Genomic DNA, 22770 nt, shown 5'->3' on the forward strand with positions numbered 1-22770 from the left:
AAGTTGATAAGTTTTTATTTTCTTACACTTTATATATTTCCTTCCATTTTATTCTAGCTTATATTACTTCTCTTGCGAAGGTCGTAGTTATTTTTCTTGTTAATCCTCTTTAGGTGTCTTCAAAGTTTCCTCTTTATATGTGGATCTTTGCAATTTGACTCTGATGTGCCCAGGTGTGGTTTTCTTGGTATTTGTTTATTAATCTTCTTTGAGCTTCTTGGATTTATGCATTGGTAGCTGCAATCAAATTTGGAAAGCATTTGGTCATTATTTCTTTAAATGCCTTTTGATTCTTTTTTCCTGTGTTATCTATCGCCCCTCACAAATATCATCTACAACCCAAAACCGTTCTGTTGGTGACTAGACTTTGTTTTGTTGTTCCTCTTGTTGGTGATAATGGTTGGGTGTGTCTGCGTGTATACTTTAATTCTACGTGCTTCTGTTTGGATAGACTTCTGTCTGTAAGCTTACTGATCTTTTTCTACTACAGTGTTAAATTTGTCATTGAGGCAAATTCATTAGAGATATTTAACTTCATTTTTAGAATTTCCATTTGGATTTTTAAAAATTAATTTTATTTATCTGTTGTGATTTGCTATATATTTATTCATCATTACAATTGTACTAGTTGTACTTCTTATTTTAAAGATCTATTTATATGGGAGTTAGATTTACAGGCAAAGAGAGGGAGAGTCAGAGAGAAACATCTTCCATCTGCTAGTTCACTCCTCAAATGGCTCCAACAACCGGAGCTGAGCCAATCAAAAGCCAAGAGGCGAGAGCTTCTTGCAGGTCTGCCACATGAGTTCAGGGGCCCAAGTACTTGGGCCATCCTCTACTGTTTCACAGGCCAAAACAGAGAGCTGGATTAGAAGAAGAACAGCCAGGACTTCAACCGGTGCCCATGTAGGATGCTTGACAGCTTTACCCACCATGCCACAGCTCCAGCCTCTAGTTATATTCCTAATAGCTCTTTTAAAAACCTTGACCTGCTAATTTCAACATCCCACAAAGGTTTACATTAGTTTTTTTCATTTTTTTCTCCTGACTTCAGGCTACATTTTCTTGCTTCTTATAGCAAATTGGCTTTATTTTGAGTTGGACATTGAGATAGTCTATTATTTAGAGCACATGGTCAACTTAAGATTGATCCTGTCAAGGTTTGATTTGAGATGTTTTTGCTGCATGTCAAGAGTAGCTTTGCTCTTCAAATGAGATGTTCCTAGGAGCTCAGTCAATTTCCCAATGTGTTTAGTGAGGCCTTTGCACCTGGGCTGGCCAGAAGTTCAATTCTAATATCTGTCAGTACTGTGCAGCCTCTAGAATTTTCCTTTTACTTACAAGTCCTCAATAGTTGTTCTCTGAAGGCCTTGCATAGCATTTTCCTGCCTGTGTACAGCTTTGTGTTTGGCCAAAATGTCCTTTCTTCTCTGCCCTGTCTCAAAACTAGCAACTTCAGAAATCATGGACTTTTGTGTCTTTCTTCTAACAAGACTGCTTCTCTCTCTCTCTCCTCTCTCTCTCTCTCTGCCTTCCACTTCCTCATTCTACAATTTGAAAACTACTTCAGGCAGAAACTCATGGTAAATTTGGAGCTCATACTGTGTATTTTCCTTATCTCAAATATAACATTCCCATATGGTCACTTTTCCATCATATAAAAAATTGCTTCATATATTTTGTCTAGTTTTATGGTTTCTTAAGGTAAAGCAAACTTCTGACATTTTATAATAACAAACTGGAACTTGTTTATTTTGACATTTTTAGTCATTCTATACACTTGATGAATTGAGCAATTGAACTAAATATTCCTGACATCATTGCTATAGAATATATTATACTAAATATCTTCTTTTCTTCCTAATGCCTGGTACCTACTAGCAAACATAACAGAGTTATGCAGGTTCTATATTTCAAAGAGTAGAGAAACCAAGGCAGTATCAGAATGTTTCTGATGAGTGACCAAAGAAAACAGTACAGATTTTTCTCTGTCATAAAATCTTTATCAAGGAATGAGGATAAGTAAATATATAAATATGGGACATTCATAAATATTCACCGTTTTCTAGAAAAGCATCAGATTTCTGGTTAAGAGACAGAAACAGAAGCAAAAGAGACAATTAGAACCTTTTGTTTTCATCATATTTCACCTCAGATTTATTTGAATTTCAGATTTTTTTTGTGACTGATTCAGGCTTCCAAATTATTAGTTTTAGAGGATGCATGAATATTGTGATTTAACTTTGTTTAAGTTTATTTATCTTTATTTATTTGAAAGAGAGAGAGAGAGGGAGAGAGAGAGAAATACTTCTATCTACTACTCTCCCAATGCCATAAACTGACTGAGCCAGGCTGAAGCCTGGAGGCAAGAACTCCATCCTGGTTTCCTATGTGGGTGACAGGGACCAAAGCACTTTAACCATCACCTGCTGCCTCCCAGGGTGCTCCTTAGCAGGAATTTGGATTGGCAGTACAGTACAGAACATGCTTCTCCGTGTTCACATTATTGTCAGGAAACAGAGGAGGGTGTCAAAACCCAGGCGCTTCCTATGGGACACAGGCATCCTCACTGGTGTCCTAACCTCTAGACCAATATCCTCATTCATGCATAGCTTTTTCAATTCACATTCTCCATAAAATTTCTGGAGGCCCCTTGTACAAGATCTATTGGAGGTAGACATAAGAGTTACTTAATATCACTGAGAAAAACAGAAAAACTGTGGTTTTGTGTGTTCATGACTTGTACATGTTCTTATATGTACTTAGAATAAAGGAGCTGTGTGTCCCATGTGCTTACACCAAGCACTGCTGCCCCTTAGTCAAGAAGGCACTGGGAACATCCAGGTCTGGCCAATCTTCCTTAATGGTTAATTAATGGAAGACAACATTTAAAGTTAGGATGCCTGCATGCCATCTGAGCACCTGGGATTGAGCCCTATCTGCACTGTCAACACAGATTCCAGCTCAGGAGCGCCCTGGGAAGCAGCAGGTGATGGTCTAAGTGTTTAGGTCCCTGTCACCCACAGAGGGAACCTGGATGGAGTTCTTGGCTCCAGGCTTCATCCCGGCTCAGTCACTGTTTGGGGCATTTGGAGAGTAGTAGATGATAGAAGATCTCTCTCTCTCTCTCTCTTTCAAATAAATAAAGAAGAAATGGATCTTGAAGCAGAAGCAGCTCTTTACACTTTGATTTCAAGTCCAAGTTTGCTAGACGGCTTTTGTAGGACTCAGTCCACCAGTTTTTGTAGCACCCACAGATAGGACACAGTGATTGTACAAAAGAGAAGAGACTAGAGATTATTAAAGATAATGTAAAGATCAATTTTTTTGTTTGTTTGTTTGTTTGAAAGAGAAACAGAAGGAGAAAGGGAGAGACAGGGAGAGAAGGGGAGAGAGAGAGATCTGGCTGGGCCAGGTGGAAGTCAGGAGTCAGGAATTCCATCTTGTTCTCTCCTGTGGGTGGCAGGGGACCAAGTAGTGGGGCCATCATCCACTGCTTTTCCAGGAACTTTCCGAGGGAACTGGATCTGTAGCAGGATAGCCAGGACCCAAACCACTGCTCCAGCATGTGATGTGAGCATGGTAAATTGCAACTTAACCCCCTGAACAACAACACTGGCCCAAGACATAATGTACTTTAATTTGAAGATCAATATACCAACATTTCTTCAAGTTTTGTGGCTGGAGGATGTAAAATGTCTGGTTTCCAACACAGAGCTTTTTAGTTTTAGATTCCAGACTAGAGCTTAAGCCCGTGGCTCTTGGTTCTTTGTTCTTTCCATCACTCTAGGACACTTTTGATTTTTCTGGTTATAGACACTAAACTGGCCTGTAGTCACAGCACAAGCCAAATCAGCAGGATTAAATCTCCACTAAGATTTCTAAATGCATGCTCATACTCTCGGGTGTTTCCAAACCTCTTTAAGCACGCTCTAGTAAAGTTTGGACAGAAGTATTAGATGTATGTTTCTATCTACAGACAGTGATCTATCCCTACAGAATATACCATGGTTTTCCATAATTCTATGCTGGCTTTGTTACTACCCAAGAGGCTGAAAAGATTGATGCATAACCTGGAGCTTTTTCCATTTCAAGAATAAATACGTGTTGCAAAACTGTCTTCTGGTTTTCATCCATGCCAAAGCTTGTGATTCCTGAGATTGCCTAAGCACAGCCACTCACACCTTTAGTAGATCCTACACTCAAAACTCTGTGGAATGAGCAATTGCATGCATTAATGAGAAACCTGGGTCGTGAAGTGGAATACCAACAACCCAGATTCCCCTTCTGTGTGTCTAGCAGTAGGATTATCTGAGGAATCCTTCTAGCTCATTATAGTTCGGCTCATAAACACAGAATAATAAGCTTCTGAAAGTTCAGCTTTTCCTTTGTCCAAATTAGAAAGCACGGATGCTAAAAGGTTACATGGCTCACCTAAGGTCACGCAGACCATTGGTCGCAAAGTTACAGTGGAATCTGGGCCCAGAGGCTCAGTCAAGGGGCAGGGCTCCTATGAGGATTTGTACTATTCCAGTGGAAAATAACTGGAGTCAGAGAAATATGAGCATATTTGAAGAATGGAGTTTTTTACATTTTCAAAAGAATGAGGCAATAGAATAGTCCATGATAGTTTGTCAAAATATGTGTCCTTTATTGGTTACAGCAGTCATGATCAGACATTCAAACACAGACACATATTGCACATTTACTCAGAAACCTATTCTGGAAAAAAATTGGGAGAAATTCCCCAAGTTGCTGCTATGTCGGCCACTGGTATCATCAAATATGTTTAATCTCTTTTCTGAGCAGAACTCAGATATTCAACAGCTGGGAATAAATAAGCAATATAAATCTCTATTTCTTGAAAACAGAAATGAAGTCTATACCTTTCAGATAACTTAATAACCTCTAGCACGAGTAATAAATACCCAGCTCTCTGTATAAATTACATTGAGTCTTGGAATATTGTATTCAGCTCTGAGTTATTTGTTTCATATATTGTATCCCTAGGTACACAAATTAAAAAGAAATGCTTTGGAATTTGATTAAGTTATGATTGGAGGGAAGTATGTGCTGACAGTGTAACTCGGAGCAGTGTTCCTCTCTACGCGTTCCCTAGTTCTTGATTGTAATTGCATTTAATTAAATAAATGCCTTAGAATGTCAGAATGAGGTTTGCATTTTCAGTGTCAAAGAAACCAGCAGAAGACCTTGATGTTGGAGTAGTCTAATCTTGCCCTGCACAGGGAGGTCTCAACCTTCGATGGTCACAAACGCTTAGTAGTGAGCTAGTCCAGCTTTTGTAGAGAGCTATCGTCAGAAAAATGCATGGCCAAGTTCATGTTCCGTTTGTGATCAGGCCTGCTGCACAGCCAGTCTGCTCTCTCTTCCTGACCAGCAAAATCAGGCTGAGTTGCACATGGATCTCAATCAGGATCCAGAGCAACAGGTCATTACAGAGCTTAAAGGTGAGTGAGCCTCAGAAAGAAACATTGACATACATCGTTATTGTGAGGTCAATAAACCCAGGCATTGATAAACTAAGTCCCATGTTCTTGGAGAAACTGGTGGAGATTACTTGGGCAGCTCATTCATTATCAATTCAACACTTCATTTTATGCATTCTGTAAGCAACTCATATCTGATATGCAGAACAATGAATTTATATCTGCCTGTACATAGACCTGTGTATCAGAGGAAAACACAAACAGCAAAAGATACATCATACTCTATCCATGCGTATCACCATCTCCTGAAGTAATAGATTTCATTGTGTAAAAAATCTCATTATGAATTTTACTCAGGTCACTGAGTTCTTGGCCTTTTGTTTCTTAAACGAAAACAATATTAAGTTCAACATATTAACATTTTAGACAATACATGGAAGATGCTTCAGAGAAAATTAAATCTATGTTGCATATACTTATGTCTATACAAGTTGAATTGAACATAAATCTGTCTTGTGTTTTTTATTTTGGTAGATTTTTGATAAGGATCATAATTCAGGAGGTTGTAAGTCAAAATGTCAGAGATTTTAGTTTTGCAGCTAGATGTCAAGACAGATAGGTATTATTCGTGTTGTGCACTGTGCATGTCTGTATTTCAGGTTTGCAAAATGATAATAATAGTCTGTGACTTAAGTCTGATATTGAGCATTATCTGTGTACATTGGGCACAGGGAGAAGCAGGCCTGGCAGAAGCTCATTTTCATGAAGCCCTAGAAACTTCTTGATCAATCTCATCTTGGGGAAGAAACAAAACAACAAAACTATCATTGCTTGCCTGTTTCCGGTGTGTTTCAAGTTGTTGAAGAGAGACACAGGAATAGAAATTGGGTTAGGAATTAAATGACCTTTTTCTAATGTTTACATCATGCTGGGGTCCAACTGCACTATTCTGAGAACGTTTCCGTTACATATTTTAAAAAAGGGACACCCCTATGTCCTAATTATAAATCACCTTTCAGCTTTGACAGTCTTTGGTATGGTTTGAGGAGGCAAGCTAAGGTGGAAATGCCACAGCAACAGCAATATTGAGATACTCAGAAACAGATGAGGAACAGAGGAGAGCCACCTGAGTCTAAGTTTCACCAATTTCCCAACCCATTTACCACTTGGAATTTGGACTACACGTGTCTATTAGCTCACATTACCAACAAAATGACTAAGGTTCCTTTTTAATTCTTTTATTCCAAGGTTATTAATTATTTTGACTGTGATTTAGGATGGCTGACATGTATGCAACAGACTGATTAGCAATATCAGTGCAACATTAATAATCAACGTTCAAGATTACTTTTTGATTCCAAAAAAGGCAAAAATTCCATATTATGCAGTGATAAGTGTTATACAAATATTAATGACTAATAATGTAGTGTTTGCAGTCAGTCTGTGGATTCTATTAATTGCTTTTAAACTTAGCCACATAATCTTGGGAGAGTTAACTAACTCTTCTGGGGTTGTTTCATTAACTATAAAATGTCCATTAACTATAAAATGTGTAGTAAAATAGTACCTGACACATATAAATAGTTTAATATATATTAATTCAATACAATTTTTTTTCTTAAATTATGTGTTTTTTAACTTTTATTTAGTAAATATAAATTTCCAAAGTACAGTTTATGGATTACAATGGCTTCCCCCTCATAACTTCCCTCCCACTCGCACCCCTCTCATCTCCCACGCCCTCTCCCATTCCATTCACATCAAGATTCATTTTCAATTATCTTTATAGACAGAAGATCGATTTAGTATATATTAAGTGAAGATTTCATCAGTTTGCACCCACACAGAACATAAAATGTAAAATACTGTTTCAGTACTAGTTATAGCATTAATTCACATTGGACAGCACATTAAGGACGGAGATCCCACATGAGGAGTAACTACACAGTGACTCCTGTTGTTGACTTAACAATTTGACCTTCTTGTTTATGGCATCAGGAATCTCCCTAGGCTCTTGTCATGAGTTGCCAAGGCTATGGAAGCCTTTTGAGTTTGCCGACTCCCATCTTATTCAGACAAGGTCATAGTCAAAGTGGAAGTTCTCTCCTCCCTTCAGAGAAAGGTACCTCCTTCTTTCATCATCATCCCGTTCTTTCCACTGGGATCTCACTCGCAGAGATCTTTCATTTAGGTCTTCTTCTTTTTTTTTCCACAGTGTCTTGGCTTTCCATGCCTAAAATACTCTCATGGGCTCTTCAGCCAGATCCGCATGCCTTAAGGGCTGATTCTGAGTCCAGAGTGCTGTTTAGGACATCTGCCATTCTATGAGTCTGCTGTGTATCTCGCTTCCCATGTTGGATCGTTCTCTCCCTTTTTTTTTCTATCAGTTAGTATTAGCAGATAATTCAATACAATTTTTATAACCAGAGAAAACAAAAATAGAATTCTTAGCACTATTATGGTCAACGAACACTGCTTTATGAGGAAATTGTGTTTAAACATTTGAGGAAGTGCCAAACTGCATTACAAAGTGGGTGCAACATTTCCTAAGTCCACAATCAGTGTTTGAGAGTTCTCAATTTTCCACATCCTCACTAACACATATTATTGTCTGACCTTTTTTATTATACTCATCCTAATGAGTGTGAAGGGCTATTTTATTGTGGTTTGGACTTGAATTTTCATATGACAAATGGGTGTTGAGCAGTTTTTCTACATGCTCATTAGCCATCTCTACATCTTTCTAAAAGAAATTTCTACTACAAACCTTTGCTCAGTTTTAAGCTGGGATCTTCATCTTTTCACTATTGTGCTGTGGAAATTCTTTTTATATTCTAGATCTTCATCAAATCTGATACATATTTTCCCTATTGTAGGTTTGCCTTTTAAAGTATTTATCTTCATTCTTTATTTGAAAAGCAGAGACAGATAGAGAAGGACATCTTTTGTCCACTGGTTCACTTCCCAAATTGCCACATCATCCAGGAGTCTAGACCTCTATCTGGATCTCCAGCATGGGTGGCAGGTACCTAAGTCCTTGAGTCACCGTCTGCTGCCGCCCAGAATATGTCGGTTTCACTGGTTTCTCTCATTTAAGATATTTTTTTCCTGTGTTGAAGGTTAATTTGTTAGCATAAATTATTCATCATAATTCCTAAAAATCTACTTTATTCTCTCTCTTTCCTTGTGGATTTAAATAATTGGAGTCTTCATTATTATTTATTCTTATTCTCACTCTGTCTTTGTCCCTTTCAATTAAACAATTTTTAAAAGCCCATACATTGGAAAAGGCATAGTGTTTTCAATAACTGATGCTGGCAAAACTGGATGAGTATATGTAGAAAACTGAAATTAGAAGTTTAGCTCTCATCATATACAAAAATAAACTCAAGATGGATGAGAAACCTAAATATAAGACTTGAAACTGAAATGGCTAGAAGAAAAGATAAAGGAAATACTTCAAGACATCTGTGTAGGTGATGACTTCTTGAATAAAACCCCAAAAGCACAAACAACAAAAAATAAAGCTAGACAAATGGGATTATATCAAACTCAGAAGATCCTGCAAAGCAAGGAAATTGATCAATAAAGTGAAGAGACATCAGACAGAGTAGGAGAAAATATTGGCAATCTACTTATCTAACAAATGATTAATATTCATAATACATAAGCAACTCAACAGCAATAAAACAATCTAGTTAAGAAATAGACAAAGTACTCAGACAGTTCTCAAAATAAGAAATATAAATGGCCAACACATGTATGAAAAATGCTCAGTATCATTAGCCATCATGGGAATGCAATTTAAAACTTCAGTGAGGTCTTACCTCACCCCTGTCAAAATGGCTATCATCAACAAAAGCAACAAATACTATTAACAAAAAGAGTAATAAATAGTCATGAGGATGTGGAGCAAAGGGAACTCTTTTTTTTAACTTTTATTTAATGAATATAAATTTCCAAAGTACAGAATATGGATTACAATGGCTTCCCCCCCCATAACTTCCCTCCCACATGCAACCCACCCCTTTCCCACTCCCTCTCCCCTTCCATTCACATCGAGATTCATTTCAATTCTCTTTATATAAAGAAGATCAGTTTAGCATACATTAAGTAAAGATTTCAACAGTTTGCACCCACATAGAAACACAAAGTGAAAAATACTGTTTGAGTACTAGTTATAGCATTAAATCACAATGTACAGCACATTACGGACAGAGATCCTACATGAGGAGTAAGTGCACACTGACTCCTGTTGTTGACTTAACAAATTGACACTCTTGTTTATGGCATCAGGAATCACCCTAGGCTCTTGTCATGAGTTTCCAAGGCTATGGAAGCCTTTTGAGTTTGCCGACTCCCATCTTATTCAGACAAGGTCATAGTCAAAGTGGAAGTTCTCTCTTCCCTTCAGAGAAAGGTACCTCCTTCTTTGATGACCTGTTCTTTCCACTGGGATCTCACTCGCGGAGCTCTTTCATTTAGGTCATTTTTTTTTCCAGAGTGTCTTGGCTTTCCATGCCTGAAATACTCTCATGAGCTCTTCAGCCAGATCCGAATGCCTTAAGGGCTGATTCTGAGGCCAGAGTGCTGTTTAGGACATCTGCCATTCTATGAGTCTGCTGTGTATCTCACTTCCCATGTTGGATCGTTCTCTCCCTTTTTTATTCTATCAGTTAGTATTGGCAGACACTAGTCTTGTTTATGTGATCCCTTTGGCTCTTAGTCCTATCATTATGATCAATTGTGAACAGCAATTGATCACTTGGACTAGTGAGATGGTATTGGTACATGCCACCTAAGAGTGGGAATAAGAGAGGGAAGAGATGTGCAATTTGGGACATGCTCAAGCTGACTTGCCCCAAACGGTAGAGTTAGAAACATACCAGGGAACTCTTTTTTATGATTTATTTATTCATTTGAAAGTCAGAGTTACACACAGAGAGAAGGAGAGGCAATGAGAGAGAGAGAGAAGTCTTCCATCCACTCGTTCACTCCCCAGATGACTGCAATGGCTGGAGCTGCACTGATTTGAAACCAGGAGCCAGGAGCTTCTTCCAGGTCTCCCACACAGGTGCAGGGGCCCAAGGGCTTGGGCCATTTTCCACTGCTTTCCCAGGCCACAGCAGAGAGCTGGATCAGAGGTGGAGCAGTCGGGACTGGAACCAGCACTCTTATGGGATGCTGGCACTACAGGCCGCAGCTTTACTCACTGCCCCAGTGCTGGCCCCAAAGGGAATGTAAATTCATTTAGCTACTGTGGAAAACATTATGCAGATTTCTTTAAAAAGTGGAACCAGACTTGCCATATGATTCAGCATTGCCACTACTGGTTATATACTTAAAAGTCATGAACTTATTGTATCAAAAGAGGGAATACCTGTTCCACCATGTTTATAGCAGTACTGTTTACAATAGACAAAATATGGAGCCAATCAAAATGTGCATCGTCAGAGGAATAGGTAAAGAAAATGTGGTTTCTGTACACAAGGCAAACTATTCAGCTATAAAAAAAGAATGAAGTCCTTTTAATTACAACAAAATGGATGGAACAGAGAACCTCTTGTTGACAGAGGTAATCCGGATAGAAAGAGATGAATATGGCATGCTCCTGCCAACAAAACAACCAACAAAACAACCATCAAAACCAACAAAACAAAACCAACAAAACAAAACATCTTGATCTGAACTCAAAATGCTGGGAAAGATAAAAGGAGTTTGTATAAATTAAGAAAATAGGGGAAGCTGAGTGTGGTTCATTAGCTGTAGTGAAGAAACTAATATGAGATACTATTAAGGAAAATACAGTGAGGGGTTTATGATATTTTTATTACTTTGTCTTACTACCTCATAATTTTTGCTTTGAAATTTTAAAATTATTCTGAAATGAACTGTAAAAAAATACTGGAAATCAGTTTCTCTCTACTCTCCCAAACCACATTATATGATGAAATTATTATGTATTGCTGTGTTTGTTTATTTAGTAAATTTCTGGTTGATGAAGTACTTTTTTAAAAAGATTTATTTATTTATTTGAAAGTCAGCATTACACACAGAGAAGGAGAGGTAGAGAGAGAGAGAGAGAGAGAGAAAGAGAGAGAGAGATAGGTCTTCCATCCGTTGGTTCACTCCCCAATTGGCCTCAATGGCCAGAGCTGTGCCGATTGGAAGTCAGGAGCCAGGAGATTCCTCCGGGTCTCCCACACGGGTGCAGGGGCCCAAGGGTTTGGGCCATCTTCTATTGTTTTCGAGGACACAGCAGAGAGTTGGATTGGAAATGGAGCAGCTGGGACTCAAACCGGCACCTGTATGGGATGCTGGCATTGCAGGCAGCGGCTTTATCAGCTACGCCACAGCGGTGGCCCCTGATGAAGTCTTGATGGTTACATGAAGATTCCTTTAGTGCCTAAAACCAGTAAGTTTCTCAGTTTTGCTGAAGTGAAGTGTATGTTGTCATGTCTTCAACGCGCAACCAGACAATATACAAATCTGCAGTACTTCCTGCTTACAGAGAGCTTCACGTTTAGCTAGATTGAGATCTTAGGTTTCTCTTATGTATTTCCTGTATACGCACATGGCCTTTAGTTTCCTAGGAATATGTCATAGCTTTCTAAACCTCCATATGGACATTTTATTTCCACACTTTTCCTTTCAAGGTCTCTAGAAATCTTTCAAAAGAATTTTTGAGATTTATTTGTAGTTCTTAGAACTGGACTATGATGTGTCTTCTTGTAAATTTCTCTACGTTTAACCTAAATACGGTTTATTTACATAATTGAGTCTATATATTCATATCTTTCATCAAACTCAGGAAATCAATAGCCAATATTTTTCATGAAAAGTTTAAACTACACTCATTGCTCCACTTATTCTTGGATTCTGATGACATGAATGCTAGTTTGTTTAACATTTTCATAGGTCCCTGAGGCTGATTTTATTTGTTTCTTTGTATACTGTATTTTAATTTTTTATCAAATTGTGCAATTTCTGTTTTTCTTTCAGTTTGGTGATTCTTTTTTTTATGATTTTTTTAACTTTTATTTAAGAAATATAAATTTCCAAAGTACAACTTTTGGATTACAGCAGCTTTTTCCCCCCATAACCTCCCTTCCACCCACAACCATCCCATCTCTCACTCCCTCTCCCATCCCATTCTTCATCAAGATTCATTTTCAATTATCTTTATATATAGAAGATCAATTTAGTATATACTAAGTAATGATTGCAGCAGTTTGCACCCACACAGATACACAAAGTATAAAGTACTGTTTGGGTACTAGTTATACCATTAATTCACATAGTACAACACATTAAGGACAGAGATCCTACATGGGGAGTAAGTGCACAGTGACCCCTGTTGTTGATTTAACAATTGACACTCTTATTGATGATGTCAGTAATCACCCAAGGCTCTTGTCATGAGCAGCCAAGGCTATGGAAGCCTCTTGAGTTCGCCAACTCCTGTCTTATTTAGACAAGGTCATAGTCAAAGTGGAAGTTCTCTCCTCCCTTCAGAGAAAGGTACCTCCTTCTTTGATGGCCCATTTTTTCCACTGGGATCTCACTCACTGAGATCTTTCATTTAGATCATTCTATTTATTTATTTATTTATTTATTTATTTTTTCCAGAGTGTCTTGGCTTTCCATGCCTGAAATACTCTCATGGGCTTTTTTTAATTTTATTTTAACTTTTATTTAATGAATATAAATTTCCAAAGTACAGAATATGGATTACAATGGCTTTCCCCCTATAACGTCCCTCCAACCCACAACCCTCCCCTTATCCACTCCCTCTCCCCTTCCATTCATGTCAAGATTCACTTTCGATTCTCTTTATATACAGAAGATCAGTTAGCATACATTAAGTAAAGATTTCAACAGTTTGCTCCCACACAGAAACATAAAGTGAAAAATACTGTTTGAGTACTAGTTATAGCATTAAATCTCAATTTCCAACGTGTTTTCTCTTCTATCATGAATTACATTTATTACATTATTATCTATTACATTTATTGAAGTTTTATTTCAGTTACTGTATTTTTCAGTTCTGAAATTTCCACTTGATTTTTTATTATATCTTCTATGTCCTTGGTTCAACTTTCTAATTTTCCCCAGTTTTATGTGTGCTTTTAAATACTTATTGAAGCATTTTTATGGTGGCTGATTTAAATGTTTCACCAATTAACATCTCCGTTCTGTCATAATTGGTATCTGTTAAAGGCAGAATTGTGTCCCCCAAGAAGTTAAATCTGGAAGTCCTAATCCCAGTACCTCAGAATGTGACATGTATTTGGAGACAGGGCCTTTAATGAAGTTACATAATGAAGTTATGAAAGGTAGAGATTAGGACAAGAATTTACACAGGGAAAAAAAATCATGTGAAGACACTGGAAGAAGACAACCATTTAAAAGCCAAGGAGAGATGGGCCAGCGCTGTGGCTTAGATGACTAATGCCCTGCCCTGAAGCACCGGCATCCCATATGGGCCCGGTTCTAGTCCCAGCTGTTCTACTTCTGATCCAGCTCTCTGCTATGGCCTGGGAAAGCAGTAGAAGATGGCGCAAGTCCTTGGGCCCCTGCACCCACATGGGAGACCTGGAAGAAGCTCCTGGCTCCTGGCTTCATATTGGTGTAGCTCTGGCCATTGCGGCCAATTGGGGAGTGAACTGTTGGATGGAAGACCTCTCTCTCTCTCTCTCTCTCTTTCTCTCTCTCCACCTCTCTTCTCTCTGTGTAACTCTTTCAAATAAATAAATAAATCTTTAAAAAAAAAACAACCAAGGAGAGAGGCCTCAGAATAATGTCTCATCTTGATCTTGGACCAGCCTGCAGAGCTATGAGGAACTAAATTTGCATTGCTTCAGTCAACCGATCATTAGCACTTTTTCATGGCAGCTCTAGCAAACTAATACAACATCAATAATCCTAATCTTAATCGTAATCATTTTTTTTTTTTTCATTTTTGGAGACCCTCTTAGTGTTTGAGTTTCAACTGAAACCTGGGCTCATTTGGTTGTTGTTTTTGCTGGTGTTGTATCATGATCTCTGAATTTCACTGAAATCTTCTATTTTAGGTGTCTTCCCCTTGCATTGCTGTAGCAGGGGACAGAAGAGGGAGCCTTTTCATGACCAGCTGGAGGTAGAAGTGAACTTTTGGCACTGGGCCTCTGGTGATACTGGAGAAGATATTCTCTTTACTGCTGGGTGGCATGAGACCTCTGGGTCCCCAGTAGCCCACCACGGTCAGCTTTCTCAGGGCATTCGTGTCTCATTACTGCCTCCCCACAGGTGACAGTGAGACCCTCTCTCCCGAGGCCTCTTATGGCATCAACTGAAAAGGTGATTTCATTAGTGCCAGTTGAGTGTGGATGCCCAAGCTCCCTCTGGGTTGCCGCTAAAATGGTAGTGGTGGGACTCTTGCTACAATGTGGCTGGGGCCAAAGGCTCCGCTCTCCGTTTGGCCTTTCTGATACTATCCAGGGTGGGGATTTGAAATGCCTTATTAGCTTGTTAAAAGTGGGAGCTGAGACTCTCCACTTGATCCCCACCTCCCCAGCTCAGCTCCACTGATGCTGGTGGGAATAGGATCACAGTTCTGTGCACTCTTCTTGGTTGGCTACTGTGAAGCAGTCCGCTATCTTGTCAGACTGCTTCTTTCCTTGTCCATTGGCTAATTCCTGTGTGTCTTTTTCTTTCAGACTGGTGCCTATTGATATCACTAGGCTTCTGATTTCTGCTTCAAATTGAGGTATATAAGACAAAAAGAAAACCCAGAAGGTAGCCACCATGTTGTTCTTAGGTTCTGAGTCTCCAGTCAGTCTTCCTTCACTGATTTAACTTTCAGAGTCTTTTCTGGTATGAACGCGTATGTGTCTATGTAGCTAGCTAGAAAGCTAGATAGATAGATGATAGATAGATGCTTAAGGGTAACAGTCGCTTTAATTGTTGATGTGAGAAGCTTAGAAACATCAACCAGTTTTAGAATTATAATATTACCCTTTACATTTATACAAGCCTAATTTCTGTGCATTTGAGTATGAGGTTTTTTGCTTTACTTTTTAAGATTTACTCTTTTATTTGAATGGCAAATTATAGATATGTAGAGACAGGGAGAGTCAGAGAGTGAGCTTCCATCTAACAATCCACTCCCCTAATAGCCGTAATAGCCAGGACTGGGCCAGGCAGAATCTAGGAGCCTGTAACTACATCAGGTATCCCTCATGGTGGGCAGGGGTCCAAGCACGTGGTCCACCCTCCCCTGGCTTCCCAGGTACATTAGCAGGGAGATGGAACAGCAGAGGACCAGCCAGGACCTTAACTGGTGCTCACAGGGCATGCCTGTGCTGCAGGTGGCTGCTTAACCTACTGTGACACAATATTTGTCCCTCTTGACTTTTTTTTAACAAGTTAGTGTATTCTTTTCTTTTTTTTTCTGAGGGGTTACATTTTATTGCAAACCTTAAATATTCTTCAAACAGAACATAATGTCTTCCATCAAGGCTCTTGCATGGCCTACATAGAAAACTGAAACGTTTTGGAGAGGTAAGGAGAGGGACAGCACGGGGTGAGTGCTTGCAGTTTGCCAAAGACCCCTCACAAATGCTCTTCAGCCAGCTTATCAGCTTTTGCCACAGCTTCTTCAATGGGTCCCACCATGTAGAAGGCCTGCTCTGGAAGATGGTCATATTCACCTGCCAGAATCTGCTGGAATCCTTTAATGGTCTCCTTGAAGGGGACCAGCTTCCCCATATGACCCGTGAAGACCTCAGCAACCTGGAATGGCTGGGACAGGAAACGCTGTATTTTCCGTGCACGGGACACAGTCAACTTGTCTTCCTCAGAAAGTTCATCCATACCCAGGATGGCAATGATGTCCTGGAGGGATTTGTAGTCCTGCAGGATCTTTTGCACTCCACGGGCAACGTCATAATGCTCACTGCCCACGATGTTGGGATCCATAATGCAAGAGGTGGAGTCTAAAGGATCCACAGCTGGATAGATGCCCAGCTCAGCAATAGCATGGGACAGCATGGTGGTGGCATCCAAGTGGGTGAAGGTAGTGGCAGGGGCAGGGTGGGTCAAGTCATCAGCAGGCATGTAGATAGCTGTACAGAGGTGATGGATCCCTTCTTGGTGGTGGTGATGCGTTCCTGCATGGTACCCATGTCAGTGGTCAGGATAGGCTGATAGCCCACAGCAGAAGGGATTCTGCCCAGTAAGGCAGACACCTCTAAGCCAGCCTGGGTGAAACGGAAGATGTTATCAATAAACAGCAGTACATCTTGACCTTCCTGGTCTCAGAAGTATTTGGCCACAGAGCTACTCAGCACGGGCACCGGGCGGTTCATTCATCTGACCGTACACCAGCGCTACCTTGGAGGTAGCATCCTTCAGGTTGATAACACCAGACTCAATCATTTCATGATGTAAGTCATTGCCCTCACGGGTTCTCTCACCAACACCAGCAAACACAGAGTAACCACCATGGGCTTTGGCAACGTTGTTGATCAGCTCCATGATCAGTACTGTCCTGCCAACTCCAGCACCACCGAAGAGCCCAATTTTGCCACCCTTGGCGTATGGAGCCAGCAGGTCCACAACCTTGATGCCAGTCACCAGGATTTTCTGCTCGACATTCATCTCTATGAACTCGGGAGCCTCTGCGTGAATAGCAGCAAACTGTTTGGTTTTGATGGGACCTCGCTCGTCAATAGGTTCTCCAATGACATTCATGATTCTGCCCAAAGTCTCAGGCCAACAGGAATTTTGATAGGCGCACCAGAATCCAGGACTTTCTGGCCTCTAACCAAGCCCTCTGTGCCATCCATAGCAATGGTTCGTACTGTGCTCTCACCCAAATGCTGGGCCACCTCCAAAACCAACCGGGTCTCCCTGCCTTGCACTTCCAGGGCGTTCAGGATAGGTGGCAGGCCCTCATCAAACTGGACGTCCACCACGGCACCAATGATGGCCACGATGCGCCTGGTGGCAAGGCCTGCCTTCGGCGCTGGTGAGGTTTGCTCGGCATAGTCGCGAGCAGGCTGGACCGCTGCCGGAGTGGCCCGGATTAAGAGCTGAGCTTGGGGTAAGGACGCTGAAGGGGTGAGTCCCCACAAGGCCCCAGAGGCCGACGCCGAGGCCACACGACCTACAAGACTCAACATGGCAGAGCCCAGGTGGAGACTCTTATTTTCTTATATTAAGAATTATTGCACATGAAATTACTGTAAGGGTAATAAAAGCCCTTTAGATCTCACCCTGTGTCTCTTTTATTATTTGAAAGGCAGAATTATATACAGAGAAATCTCCTCTCTGCTGGTTCATTCCCCAAATACCTGCAATGTCTGGCACCGGGTCTGGCAGAAGCCCAGAGCCTGGAACTCCGTCTTGGAATCTTACATGAGTTCAGGGGCCCAAGTACTTGGACAGTTTTCTGCTGCTCTTCCAGGCTCATTAGCAGTGGAGCTCAATTGGAAGTGGAGTGGCTAGGACCCATATGTGACGCCAGCATTGTAGATGGTGGCTTAACTCACTGTGCCACAGTGTCAACCCCAACCCAAATCCTTTAGTTATTAAGAGATTCGCCAAACTCCAACTGTCAAAAGTGTCCTGCAACCAAGTCTGTCAACAAAGGAAAACATGAAGCCTGAGTAGTCTAGAAGTATCCAAGAAGTAAAAGGCTGATTTGAAGCCTTAACTGACAGCTAACTTTTACTGTGGATTTTTTTCTAAGATTTATTTATTTGAAAAGCAGGGAGGGAAAAGGAGAGAGAGAACGAGAGAGGGGAGGGGGAATCTTCCATCTGCTGTTTCACTCCTTGAATGCCTGCAACACTCTGGGCTATGTCAGGCTGAAGGTAGAGACCAGAATTCCATCTGGGTCTCCCAAATAGGTGTCAGGGTCTCAAGTTCTTGAGCCATCATCTGACGCTTCGCAGGTGCGTTGGTGAGGAACTGGATCAGAAGGCTCGTAGCAAGGACTCAAAGTGGTCCTCTGATACGGGACCCTGCATCTAGCTGCTCAACCTACTGTGCCACAGTGGGGCACTTTGAAAGAGAAGGAACATGCTCTCTGAATGCAAACAGGATTAGGCACCAATGGACCAGGGAAGCTACCTGATGGTGACTCACGTGCGTGAAGAATTGGATTTGTACCCTACCTTGGCCTTTAATCAGCTGTGTAATCTTGCTCAAATAATGAAACTTAGTAAAGAGTTGATTGAGTTTATTCACGAAACAAGTAAAAAATGGTATTATTGTTATCATTATTCTTTTTTTCCTTACCTTTGGAGGGATGCATCTTCATACATATTTTAATTTGTACAATTATTCTTGTTTTTGTTTTTTTTGAATTTTGCATGTATTTATTTTTAGGAAGCCACAAACATGGATTTGCAGGTTGAAAAAGAACATTTAAGGTTATCTAGGTAAGTTTCTACAGATCATTGGTTTTCAACTTTGGCTGCACATTAGAATTACCTGGGGAGCTTTTTAAAGCTTCAATGCCCTGGCTCATCTCCCAGAGATGTTGATTTAACTGATCTGGGGTGAGGCCTGCTCATTAGTACTTCTGAAAAGCTCCCCAGGTGACCATCGCGTGCACTGCACAGAGACCCTCCACTCCAGATAGATGTCTTCAGGCCTCACTCAGGATGTCACTCAGCCAGAGAGACTCAGTGATCATCCAGGCTTGTGTGTCAAGGATCTGGTGATTTTCAAAACAACGTTGGGGAAGAGAACTAATGTGTCTTCTAATTCCTTTTCCTACCTCCTGAAAATGAGGCCTTTAATAGCTACATTTTGAAAATGTTCCCCAGTGATTTGGATGCCTATATTACACCTTCACACTCCCCCATCTGTGTTCATTTTCCTTAGCTCCTTCCACACCCAGCTGGGAGTTGGCCTGATGAGTCTATACCTTCATGGCTTCCATGCTCTCTGCAAAACTATTCTCAGCTTCTGTTTTGACACCTTCTGAGACAGGAAGCCCATGAGCAATTAGGCCCCTAATTCTGTCTCTGGAGGGTCCTCTGTAAGGAAGATGGAAAAGTAATGAGGAAACCAACTTTAGCTAAATAGAAAAAAGATTGTATGGGCCAATCTGAAAACCAATTACAACCTACATTAAAGTATCTTTTGGAAAATGGCTAAATGAAACAAAAAATACTGTATTCCATTTGCTAAGTATTTTACTTCAAAATGATCCTATGGAGATGTTATAATCAGATATTTCTTTTGAAAATGAAAATGAGGGGGCTGGCATTGTGGCATAGTGGGTTAAGCCACCGCATACAGCACCAGCATTACATATGGGTGCCAGACTGAGTCCTGGCTGCCCCACTTTCCATCCGGCTCCTGCTTGTGTGCCAGGGAAAGTAGCAGAGTATTAGCAAACTACTTGGGCTTTTGCACCCATGTGGGAGATCTGGAAGAAGCTCCTCTTACCTTCAGCTTGGACCATTGCAGCCATTTGAGGAGTAAACCAGTGGATGGAAGGCCTCTCTCTCTCGCTCACTCTCTCTCTCTCTCTCTCTCTCTCTCTGTGTGTGTGTGTATGCCTCTCTCTGTAACTCTGCCTCTCAAATTAAAAAAAAATCTTAAAAAATGAACAGGACCTGTATTGTGGTGCAGTGTGTTAAGACACTGCAACTGTTAAGAATCCTGGCTGCTTCACTTACCATCCGACTCCTTGCTGATGTGCCTGGGAAAGGGGCAATTGACAACCCAGGTGTTTGGGCCCCATGTGAGTTCCAGTTTCCTGGCTTTGGCCTGGCCCGGACCAGCCCCAGCCATTGTAGCCATTTGGGGAGTGAATTAGTAGATGGAAGATTTTTCTCTCCCCTTCTCTGTCTGTTCCCCCTCTCTCTGTAACTCTACCTTTCAAATAAATAAATATAAAATAAAAAAAATGACTGTGTTTTCCCAGTTCTTGCAGATGACAAAGCTAAAGATAAGTATATCTTCACAAAGAAGCGGGGATTGAACTAGGGCAATCATTCCACAGTCATCCTCTCACACAAGACTTCAACCCGTGGACAGACTGGGGTTTTTTGTCTCTCTCACTGACAACAGGAAGTACACCCTTTCAAAAATATGTTCAAAATATGTTTGCAAGACCAATGTGTGTCTAAGACAAAGTCTGATAGATGAAAGGGGAAAATGGCTTTCCTGCAGTTGAAGGGAATGGCATCATGGCACAGCAGGTTAGGCAACCCATGTCAGAGTGCTCATTCCATCCTGGATTCAACACTTCTGATAGAGCTTCCTTCTGATATGTCTGGGGATACGGAGGGAGACGGCCGAAGCATTTGGGCTCCTGCTGTCACAGGAGTCTGGAGCTGGTTCTTTGTCTCACAATAATGAAGAATTATGAAGTGGACAATAAAGGGGGTGAACAAAGGAAATGGACGTAGATTTTACTGAGAAACAGAGACTTCTGCGGGACAATAAGGGTCCCCAAGGGAGGGGGTCCATCCAGGTCTGGGTATTGGGAGCTTGTCAGGGGTCTGCATTGTTTTTTTTGTTTTCTTTGTATCCCACATAGTGGTCATGATTTCTGATCAGTTAGCAAAGGTTACTACGTCAATCACTTGGGAGATGTAACGGTTGAGAAATATTGTTGACCTGACCAAATAAGGCAGGTTATGCCTTGTATGGTTACCTACGGCTGTGGGGGCACATTGTGTGCCCTGTCAATCTTTTCATTTGCATGGGACAATGATCCCAGGTTTCATACAAACAGCTGGTTCCTATTCCCACAAAGGACATTCCTGACGGCCTATTACCTTCTAACTCCTCACGTTGACACCTATGTGGGAGATGTGGTTGGAGTTTCAGGCTCCTGGGTTCTGCCTGGCCCAGAGCAGACTTTTGCAGCCATTTGTGTAGTGAACCAACAGATGGACCATCTCTCTCTCTCTCTCTCCCTCTCTCTCTCCCCCTCTCTCTCTTACACTCTCGATATCTCTATATCTTTCTCTGTGCCCTCTGCCTGTAAAATAAATGAAGCTTTTAGAACACAAAAGGCAAGAACAGGTTGAAGAGGACACTCTAGACACCTATCCAAGTGCCCTTTTTGGAAGGTGACCGCAAAAGAGGACAACATGACCTAATAACCCAGTGCATTCTTCCCCAGGCTGTGGTTTCCAGCTGAGTGTGAACTCAGGTCATTCCTTGCATTTAAAGGCAAAACTTGTCACTCCCAAAAGAAGTCTCTGTTCTGACTGGTTCACTAATTCACTGCTGAGTGGGCTTGTGTGGTGAGGGAACACATTAAATATTTAAACCTTGGCCTTCCCAGATGCAGAGCCGCGAAGATGATTTTCCACGGAATTTAGCATTAAACTCAGGCAATTTGTACAGCTGTGCATATAAATGGCTTTTCACATAATCTCCAGAGGCTAGGGTCAGTGTTGCTCGTTCATTTTAATACTGTGGATGACATAGCAACATCCTTCCAATTGATGTTTCCTCATAATTGAAAGGGTCTTAATAAGAATGAGGAAGAGACAGTGTGTACACAGCAACATCGATTTCTGCTGACAGTTGGGCACAAGTTAATTGTAATTTTAATGTAATTTGTTCCATGGTCATGTGAGCTTTAGGCTATACCTAAATCCATTTTAAAGGAAACACTGTGTGAGTATGTTTGTGTGTGTGTGTGTGCTTGTGTGATACAATATTAGAATGACCCAATTATACAGCTGTCATGAAGATACCAAATATAACTTCCCTAAATACTTTAATTATTTTCCCAACAGATATATTTGCCTAAATAAATGGAAGGCTCACCTTTGTTGTCAAGATAAAAATTTACCCAGTCAGATTTTGGGATGACACAGTTGTTACGCTGCTTAAAATAAATGCACACTTTATTTGTCAAGTCAGAAGTACTGTGGAGTCCTAATTGCTAAAGTTAAGCTTATCTGCATGAACTGTAGTTAATATTTATTCTGGGCGAAGCAGTTTTTTATTAAGTTATTTTTTCATTTAGTAGAGCAAGAACATGCTAATAGTTTTGTTGGTAATTCAAACATTTCCTGCTGTGGGTAAAACAAATGTAAAACTGAAGAATGATAGTGCTCTTTGGCTCTGAAATTTGCTAATTGCAGAGCTATTCAATTATAGGTAATATCTTTTTATTGCTAATAAGATTACTGTGTGTCAACACAAGTGCAATTTTGAAATGGAATTTGCCCAATTTACCTTGTATGGAATTCAAAACTGTTCAATGCAAAAGACTTCAGAAAATAGGCACAGAAATATGAACAACAGAGGAAGTAGTGACCCTTCTAATCTAGTTTCGTCCCCCCCAACCTCCGGA

The 22770-nt window shown here is 40.7% G+C and overlaps 1 pseudogene across 1 annotated transcript; it reads right to left on the reverse strand.

Moving 5' to 3' along the window:
- Nucleotides 1-15865: 15865 nt before the first annotated feature.
- On the reverse strand, nucleotides 15866-17627 carry LOC100340053 (ATP synthase F(1) complex catalytic subunit beta, mitochondrial pseudogene; annotated as a pseudogene). Its single transcript, XR_016230026.1, has one exon. The product of XR_016230026.1 is annotated as an ATP synthase F(1) complex catalytic subunit beta, mitochondrial pseudogene (transcript).
- Between the last annotated feature and the right edge of the window lie 5143 nt (nucleotides 17628-22770).

Source organism: Oryctolagus cuniculus, chromosome 2 (genome assembly GCF_051225735.1).
Source record: "Oryctolagus cuniculus isolate XC-2025 breed Fujian yellow rabbit chromosome 2, ASM5122573v1, whole genome shotgun sequence".
NCBI classification, from domain to species: domain Eukaryota; kingdom Metazoa; phylum Chordata; class Mammalia; order Lagomorpha; family Leporidae; genus Oryctolagus; species Oryctolagus cuniculus.